The sequence below is a fragment of the Cibotium barometz genome, chromosome 62, assembly GCF_041138505.1.
Source record: "Cibotium barometz isolate CiBa-2024 chromosome 62, ASM4113850v1, whole genome shotgun sequence".
Classification (NCBI taxonomy): Eukaryota; Viridiplantae; Streptophyta; class Polypodiopsida; order Cyatheales; family Cibotiaceae; genus Cibotium; species Cibotium barometz.
In genome coordinates this window covers 8703830-8713706 of record NC_141107.1, presented here as the reverse complement: position 1 = coordinate 8713706, position 9877 = coordinate 8703830, and positions in this window count along the sequence as shown.

Sequence of the window (9877 nt, the reverse complement as noted above, 5' to 3'; positions counted from 1 at the left end):
GATGATTAATTCCCCTTTACATCATGCTGCATGATATCGGAAAAGTTCATACTAATGATGCCATACATTTCTACTTAAAATAAAATTTACACCCTCTCATTGTCCTTAAGGAACTACATCTCATTGTCCTATAAAAACTTCCACTCCCTCATTGTCCTTAAAGAGCTACATCTTGCTACATATAAAAAAAGTTCATACTAATGATCTTATAAACATTCACCGTATTAAAGTTTATGCTAAATTTCTTTCTTTTGGCATTATGTCATAGCCATCATGGTCATGAGGTCTCCTTTTGACATTAGATCTTAGCATCATATTGTGAGTAGTAAGGTTGAATTTGTATGTGTTTTAAAACTCTCATATTTGAACTTTATATCTATGACTTTGCACAAATTCTTCTTAAAATAATGTTCTTTCTTGTCTTGAGTGTTGCTATCACAGTGCCTATACATAATTGTATGCAATTCACCTTGACATGGATAACAATTGGGTAGTGCTTTGAAAGCCTCTAGAACCCAATATACTTTCTATGTTGGATGGATGCACGTGAGGTACTATACCTAGGTGATGATGATTTAAAAGTTCTTGAAGCTTATGGGTACTTGGCAAAGTACATTATGATAATTGATGTGGATACCATTGTAAAATATACTCAACTCTCTATGACACTACAAAGCTTATTATGTGACAGTACCATTGTGTGATGTAGTAGGATAAACTTAATTATTTTTCCAAATACTTAATGTAACAATTCTTAGAATATCTTTACTCAGCTTCACTTCTACTCCTTGGATTTTCAAACTTTCTCAATCAATTGTCATTGTTTTCAAAATTGGGTCTTTTGAAAGACCTATTAAACCTTCCCTTCATGTGTCTTGGTAATTAGTATCCTAGTATCATGGCCGTAATGATGGGCATTATTAATCTTGCCACCTTCTTATTACCAACTCACTTTCTTCTTTTATATGGATACCCAATGATTTACTTGCCCTAATTGCTTTTATTAGCTTAGGTGGGTTTATTTGGGCTACCTTAATGATATTAGTTTGCATGGTTTTAATTAATTAACACTAATTATGGTCGAACACGATTGCTCTTCTAAAGTGTAATTTACAATCTTCTTAACTTGGTCTACTTATGCTTTTCTTGACTCATTAAGGCAACTCCCTTGCTCTACTTGAAGGAGAGATCCTTTTCCCTTGCTTACTTTGTGTGAGCTAGCTTCTGATGCTCCTGATTCTTTTCACTATCAGTCATTGATCTAATTACATCATTAGTGTGGTTCTTATCACATTATTGTAGTTCATTATTGCTTCTTTACTAAACTATATCTAAACTCTTAGGCCTCCTACATTACTTGGTAAACTTTTAAGTGATTTCTATTGATCCTTTCTTCATATGCCGACTAGGGTGATGTTAATCAATGATGATTTATTAATCATATGATCTTCTTTTTGATTTTTTTTTGGGGGTTTTTCTTGTAGAAAAGAGTTTTTGATTGTCATATACATGATGATTGATAGGCCTTTGTAAGGGTCACACGTCATTGTTTTGATTTCAAATCATTTGCTCCACCAAAATTTTGTAGTATTTTGCACTATCATTTGCTCATCTTAGTTACTTTTGTTTTTGTGAAGTCTATAACATTATGAGGGGGCGGCTTTGACACTTTTCTCCCTCATTTTTTTAGGTAATGAACTAACTCATGTCTCTTTGATTAGATGGTGGTAGGTAGCAGCTCCTTCTCTTCATTAAACAAGTGTACAAAAGTGCAAAGTTTGGCGCTACTCAAGCTTTTTATTAGCATTTGGACTCTTCTAGTCCCTATTTGAATACAAGAGATCCTCCTAGTTAGCTTACTCTTATCATTACTTTGCTATTTTTAGTTTATAATAAAGAAATCTATTTGTGAGCATTTGTTTTATTAAGTATTCATTTTTATATTGATTGTCCTATTATGGGATCTCTTTTGTTAACTAACTCATATCTCTTTGATTAGATGGTAGTAGGTGAAAACTCCTCCTCTTCATTAAACAAGCCTGTAAAAGTGCTAAGTTTGGTACTACTCAAGCTTTTTATTGGCAATTGGACTCTTCTAGTCCCTATTTGAATACAAGAAATATTTATTTAGCATTTGGACTCTTCTAGTCCCTATTTGAATACAAGAGATCTTCAAAGTCAGCGTATGTTTATAATTACTTTGCTAATTTAGTTTGTAATAAAGCTATTTGTGAGCATTTGGTATTCATTTTTATAGTGATTGTCCTATGATGGGGGTCTTTGTTGTTAACTAACTCATATCTCTTTGATTGGATGGTGTTAGGTAACAACTCCTCTTCATTACACAAGTCTATAATAAAAGTGCCAAGTTTGGTACTACTCACACTTTTTATTAGCATTTGGACTCTTCTAGTCCCTATTTGAATACAAATGATTGGATGGTGGTAGGCAACTCATATCTCTTTGTTTGGATGGTGGTAGGTAACTCATCTCTTTGATTGTACGGTGGCATGTAACAAATTGCTTCTCTTCATTAAACAAGTCTTCAAAAGTGCTAAGTCTAGTACTACTCACACTTTTTATTAGCATTTGGGCTCTTCTAATGCCTTTGGTGCTACTCATGTTTTTTATTAGCATTTTGACTCTTCTAGTCCCCATTTGTATATGGATTGTCCTATGATGGGTCTCTCTCTCTCTCTCTCTCTCTCTCTCTCACACACACACACACACACACACACACACACACACACACACACACACACGCACGCACGCGCACTCACACACACGCACGCGCACTCGCACACACGTCTTTGTGTTTCTATTACATTTAAGAATTCTATCAAGCCAAGAAAGATAAGTAGAATGAATATAGATAAGCATACATTCAAAGAGCACACTTCTAATAAAACTATAGTAGACCAGTTGTAATATCTATGACATCCATCTCTTCACACACACACACACACACACACACGTGTTTGTGTTTCTCTTACATTTAAGAATTCTATCAAGAGGCTAACTTCTCTTGTATTGGATATTATGCAAACTGCCTCTGTGGTTGAAAGACAAAGGACACACAATCATATGTACAAAAAGCTTTTGTGTAAAGGCAAGCCATACAAACTAAACTGGATCCCTTAAAATGTAAACTACTAAACTTTAACATGCCTCAATATAAATGTGTTGTATGCAAGATTAAAAGAAGCCTTCTCTTTAGTCTTCTACAAAGTGAAGGACTAAAGTATGTGACCACACCTAGAATACTACAATTTCATGGATGCAAGTTTCTTGTGTTGTACCAATATTGCATAAATATAAGAAACAACTACTTAAGCATTTGATTAAGAATAACCATAATTCATACCCTTGCATACAATAATTTTTTAATTTATCATCCTAGTACTAAGCCTCACTTACGCGAAGAAAAGTTTCCTACTCCTTCACTTTGATCCTTCAATCTGACTCACCGTGGTGCTTCACTTCATAGAAAAATCCTCTCTCACTCTCCTCATACATATGGAAGCAAGAAAATCAAAGACACAATGTACAATGTATGCACACACAAACTCTCTCTCTCTCTCTCTCTCTCTCTCTCTCTCTCTCTCACACACACACACACACACACACACACACACACACACACACACACACACACAAATTAAGCCACTTGAGTGTTTTAGATTATGCATAAGAGTGTGCCTATACAAGAGTGAAAGTCAATTATATACTTGGCCATATATTCACACTTTGGTTACTGCTAAAAAAAATAAAAAATAAGAGTTGTACACTAGCCCTATAAATGTTTGTCCTTACAACACTTGGACTAAAAAAGGTTACAAAAAGTATGTACAATGTGTTTGATTTAGTGAACATGATCCTTCTTCATGATGGAAGCTCCCTCCTTAGAGCTCATATGAGAGGTAAGTTTGGCCATGCTTCCATAGCCCTTGACACACATCTTTCCTCTTCTCTAGACATTCTAGTGACTCTTCAAAAGTAGTAGGATGATGTGATCCATAAGTTAGTGTTGAACATGTCTTCTAAAGTTGTGAGAATGCAAAGATAAATATCTTACCCTTGAAAATAAGATAAGACTCCCTCGCGAGAGTGGGGCCTTTGTTGAGGTCCAAGTTATAATACTCTTTGGGTTTCTTTATGAGGAGAACTAGGAGCTTGAAAATTTGCACAATGTTCACTATGTCTAGATTTGGTATTTCTCCATGTGTGGATCCGTTCTTCCAAGGTGGTCTGGCTCATTCTTGAGCTATCACTCCCCACTAACTTCAAGGGTGTCCATCGTTTTCTGAGACTTAGCTATTACTGATGTTTCATCATCTTGTATGATGACATAGTAACTGACATAGTAACTGACAAGTGCCAAAGAGCTTATGATATGCTCTAGAAAGCCATGGCAAGTGCACCCATCCTTAGAGCTCCTAATTGGGACATCATATTTCATGTACACATTGATGTGAAAAGACTAAATACACCACATTCAGTAGCACAAGACTAACCAAGTGAAGTGCACTTCCCTTTCTCTTCTCATGGGAAACTTGGATGCTCACCCGCCATCTTGGAGAAGAGGCACTGTGTTGATGCTAGCCAGCACTCGAGAAGACCCACCTCCTATTGTTAAGAGTTGTCTATGTAGAGCTTGTGATCCTCAAGAGAGAAGAGACCATGCTAGTCTCTCAAGACACCAATCCTCTCTCACTCTCTCACACATCCACTCATATGCAAGCCAAAGAAGGCAAGTGAATCACACATACACTCACACACTCTCACACACAAGCAATAGCATGCACACAAAGAGGTAAGAGGGCAAGAGAACTTGGGCACAAGGAAGCAAGATCACACTCTCATTCAATGCTCAAGGGATTCTCCCTTTCTCATTAGAGAGCTTCAGGCATCCTTAAAGTCCCCTGAGAATTCAAGTGTGGTTCAAACAAACATTGTTTAACCAAGAAGAGGCTCAGAAAAGAGGAAAAAAGTCAAACCTATCAAAATCCTTGAAAGGAAACCCCAGTGATTGAAGATGACCATGGTTGGCTATGTTACCTCGGAGCTGTGGAAACCCACAAAGACTTCTATCGAAAGTGGGAAGTCAATAGAGGGGGGAGTACACTAACACAAATGGATGCCTTCTTATGCAAGGCCAAAGTACTTCCCCATCCTACCCAACCCCAAGAATGAAAAAACTTAGCCTTTTGGCTAGTTAAAAATGCAACCAAGAGTTGGTAGCAAGGGAAAACATAGAGGCCAAAGAAAGACAAGAAAAACTCAGACGACGATGCCAGATATTTCACACAAATATGGCTAAACTTGTGGGGGAATCGAGGAAGACGAGGAATCGAAAGTTGAGCCCACACGATCATGGTGGTTGCATATGTTAGAGGGTAACACCTTTGTAGACAAACTAGGTCTTCTAGATTGCAATGCAAGTCACAACCTAATGAAAATGCAACCAGGAGTTGGCAACAAGGAAAAACATAGAGGCCAAAGAAAAACAAGAAAAACTCAAACAATGAAGCCAGATATTGCACACAAATATGGCTAAACTTGTGGGGGAATCGAGGAAGAAGAGGAATCAACATTTAAGCCCGCACAATTGTGGTTGCATATGTTAGAGGGTAACAAATTTGTACGCAAACTAGGTCTTCTAGATTGCAGTGCAAGTCACAACCTAATGTCTTGTGAGACTTGAATTTCTCTTGGGAAATCTCCATTGTTTTCAACAACAACAGCCTAAATGAAACCAATTGCAAACCACTGAAATGGATCTAGACCAAGAATCAAGCACACATGAGAAATTCATGAGATTAAGAAGAAAATAGAGAAAATCCATATGCACATGTAGTGAAGGAGGTATGTACATAATGCCTAAGTGATTTAACTTCTCACCACCATGAGGATGGCTATCAAGCTTGCCATGAGCCTTAGACCATGAAAGACCATCTCCAAGAAAGAATCCAAAAGTAAATGTAGATGTCAAAGATATGAATAAATAAAACATCCCTATGATGAACCCAAGGCCCTATTTATAGTAGCCTTGTTCATGGCCCATTATTTACATCTTTTGGACCTTAGCTTATGCTTCATTACAAACCATCCCTTCCCAAAGATTTTGTCTTCAAATTCATACTAGATTTCTACAATTAAACATAGTCTCAAATGAAATCAATGTGCTAGGGAGATCCAAAGACAATGTCTTGAATTCAAAATTCGGCTGGACTGTTTAATTGTGTGCTTGTTTAGAATTGACGCTTATTTGCAAAATGTGCACCCATCTGAGGAGTTAATTATCCTTGATTAGCACCCTCTACCTGACCCAATATGGGTGCCCAAGTGCTTAGAAGATGAAAGATGGGCTCTAATCCTTGACCTTAATGGGTTATTGGTCAAGGTCATTGAGAGCCAATTTGGTCAACAACCGCCTCCCTACATCCAAGACTTGGTAAAGCAACCCATTAATGGCTAGGGATTACGTGTTCTACAAAAAAGATGCTCACCAATTTTCAAATCTGATGCCTTTGTTTTTTCCATGTGTTCATATGGAGTACAAGAAAATTTACCAAAGTTAATGGCATATTCGAAACGGTGTTTTCATCATAAGAGGACTGTAGCACGACAGTAATTGGCAGGTTCATATAATAAACTGGTGTTCTTCAAAAGGCTGAACAGATTTTGGCATCTTAACCCACGATTTGGGCCTTAGAACTCTCTGATAGTGGATGACAGTAAATATAAGGTGTCTCAGAACATTCCAGAAGGGACTTGGCTGATTGCTCCAAATTTGTAGCACCAAACTGCCTTGCAATGAGAACACTTCTTGGAAGAAACATTAAAAGATTGGCTATTTTTGTGGCTGCAAAACATGGATCATCAGGAGTATATACTTGCAAACCCCTTTGAACTAGGAGGATAAATTCTCAGATGTAGTGCTCAATCGTATGGAATATGAAACAAAAGTGCGAGATGAAGCAAGGTGGAGAGCAGAAAACCATTAAGGGAAAATGGAAGCCAATATGGAAGCGGAAAGGGTGGAGAAGGAAAGGCGAATGCAAGAACAAGAGTTACAGGAGAGCGAGTGAGTAGAAAAACAAAGAGGAGAGCGAAAGATCTCAGAGAAACAAAAAGAAAGGAAACCACAAAAGTATAAATGTCCTATTATGAAATCAAAGCGACAAAAGTAGGACCCCTATAATTGAAGGACCTTGTTTGTAATGATACAACTATTTTTAAATTCAAAGCATTGTTTGAAATGGAGCTTATTTTTGTCTATAAATAGTATACATGGTTACTTGTCTATTTTTGTTACAAGTATTTTATTGTCATCATCTCCAATAGCATGTGCTAATTAGCAGTCTCTATACAGGTGCTCTATACAGGTGCAAATTATAGCAATCTCTATACAAGTGCTAATTAGGAATCTACAGGTGCTGACAACATGTGCTAATTAATATTCTACATGTGCTAATTAGCAGTCACTAACTGTGCTAGTTAGCATTCTGTTTGGAAACAACTCTCTAGAATATATGCTAGTTACCAGTTTGTCTGGAAATAGCTCTCTAGAACATATGCTAGTTAATAGTCATACATGTGGTAGTTAGCAGTCTGTCTAGAAACAGCTCTCTAGAACATATGCTAGTTTAGCAGCCTGTCTGGAAGAAACAAATCTCTTTAGAACATATGCTGGTTAACAGTCACACATGTGTGCTAATTTAGCAGTCTACCAATCAGCTCCAGATTGTCCTCCCAGGTCACCACACACCTCCAAAAGCTATGATCATATATCTTTTGGCTGATCCTGACCCCACAGCTAACCTCTTGCTGCTGACCAAATCGAGCACCAACTGATGCAGAACACTCTGTTTCTACCTCCAAAGTCCTCTTTTAGTTCCCAACAAAAAACTGCCCTCTAGACCCCCTCTGTTGTTCTCTAGTATCAAATGACTATTTATCCCTAACCTTAGATCTCTCCTTGATCCTATGCCAACCCTCTACTGACCCTCTCGCTGATTGAAGTAGCCTCAGAATCTACAGAACTAGAGTAAACCGACTCAAAAGGCTCATCTGGATCAGACGTCCTCAAACCCTCAAGCACCTCCAAAATGATCGGGATATCACTCTATTGGCTCCTTGCTGATAGCTACAAACTCATAGCTGCCTCAAAACTGGCTACTCGACCCTCTAGCTAAACTGACACAACTGAAGTAGATACTCTCTCCTCTGGGGGTCAGCAGCACTTCCAGATGCTCAAACCACTTAAACCACACAAGGCCCTATCACAATGGATACTCAGCCTGACAGCAGAGCTGAGTCACCACCTGCTAGTTACCAGTCACACATGTGCTAGTTAGCAGTTTGTCTAGAAACAAATCTCTGGAACATATGCTAGTTAAACCACACAAGGCCCTATCTCACAATGGATACTCAGCCTGACAGCACAGCTGAGTCATCACTTGCCTAGTTACCAGTCACACATGTGCTAGTTAGCAGTTTGTCTAGAAACAGATCTCTAGAACATATGCTAGTTAACATAATTGACACAGGTGCTATTAGTGCTAACTGTGCTAGTTAGCAATCTGTCTGGCTGGAAACAACTCTTTGGAATATATGCTAGTTAGCAGTCGGTCTGGAAACAACTCTCTGGAACATATGCTTGTTAGCAGATGCTCAAACCACTTAAACCACACAAGGCCCTATCACAATGGATACTCAGCCTGACAGCAGCAGAGCTGAGTCACCACTGCTAGTTACCAGTCACACATGTGCTAGTTAGCAGTTTGTCTAGAAACAGATCTCTGGAACATATGCTAGTTAACATAATTGACACAGGTGCTATTAGTGCTAACTGTGCTAGTTAGCAATTTGGCTGGAAACAACTCTCTGGAATATATGCTAGTTAGCAGTCGGTCTGGAAACAGCTCTCTGGAACATATGCTAGTAGTTAACAGTCGCACATGTGCTCCCAACCTCCCTCTCTGGCCTAGTCAGCTCCTCAAACTATCCTCCCAGGTCAGCACACACCTCCAAAAGCTCTGATCATATATCTTTTGGCTTATCTCTTGACCATAGCTGACCTCTAGACCCCCTCTATTGTCCTCTAGTGTTAGTAGCTGACTGTTTATCACTAACCCCAGGTCTCTCTTGAATCCTCTAGCAACCCTCTACTAAACCCAGGTCTGTCTTGGATCCTCTAGCAACCCTCTACTGACCCTGCTGACTAAAGCAGCCTCAAAATTTTACCCTGAGAATCTACAAAAATAGAGTAAACCGACTAAGAAGGCCCATCTAGAGCGAAAACTTTCTCACATCTGTCCGCTGACGTTCTCAAATCCTCAGGAACCTCCAAAATGAAGAGGATATCACTCTATTGGCTCCTTGGTGATAGCTACAGGCTCACAGCTACCTTAGAACTGGCTATACCTGACCCTCTAGCTAAACTGACATAGCTGAAGTAGATACTCTCTCCTCTGGATCAGCTGCACCACACAAGGCTCCATCAAAGTGGATACTCAGTTGACAGCAACTTAGTCACCGTTGCTAGTTAACAGCCACACATGTGCTAGTTGACAGTCTATCTAGAAACACCTCTCTGGAACATATGCTAGTTAATAGTCACACAGGTGCTAGTTAGGAGTCACAGGTGTGCTACTTACATATTGTCAACAAGAAAACTATTAAAATAACCTTAAACTGCTAACTAGCATACCGCTAAACTGCCAAACAAGGCATCAACAAAAGTATATGGACAAACTAGTAGGTTACATGTCAAATCCCAAAGGGCATGCTGTTATAGATTGCTTCATAACTTTTTGGAGTGATTGTGTACACTTGCCTCCTTTTTGGCATGTGCTCCATGGGTATCTTGACA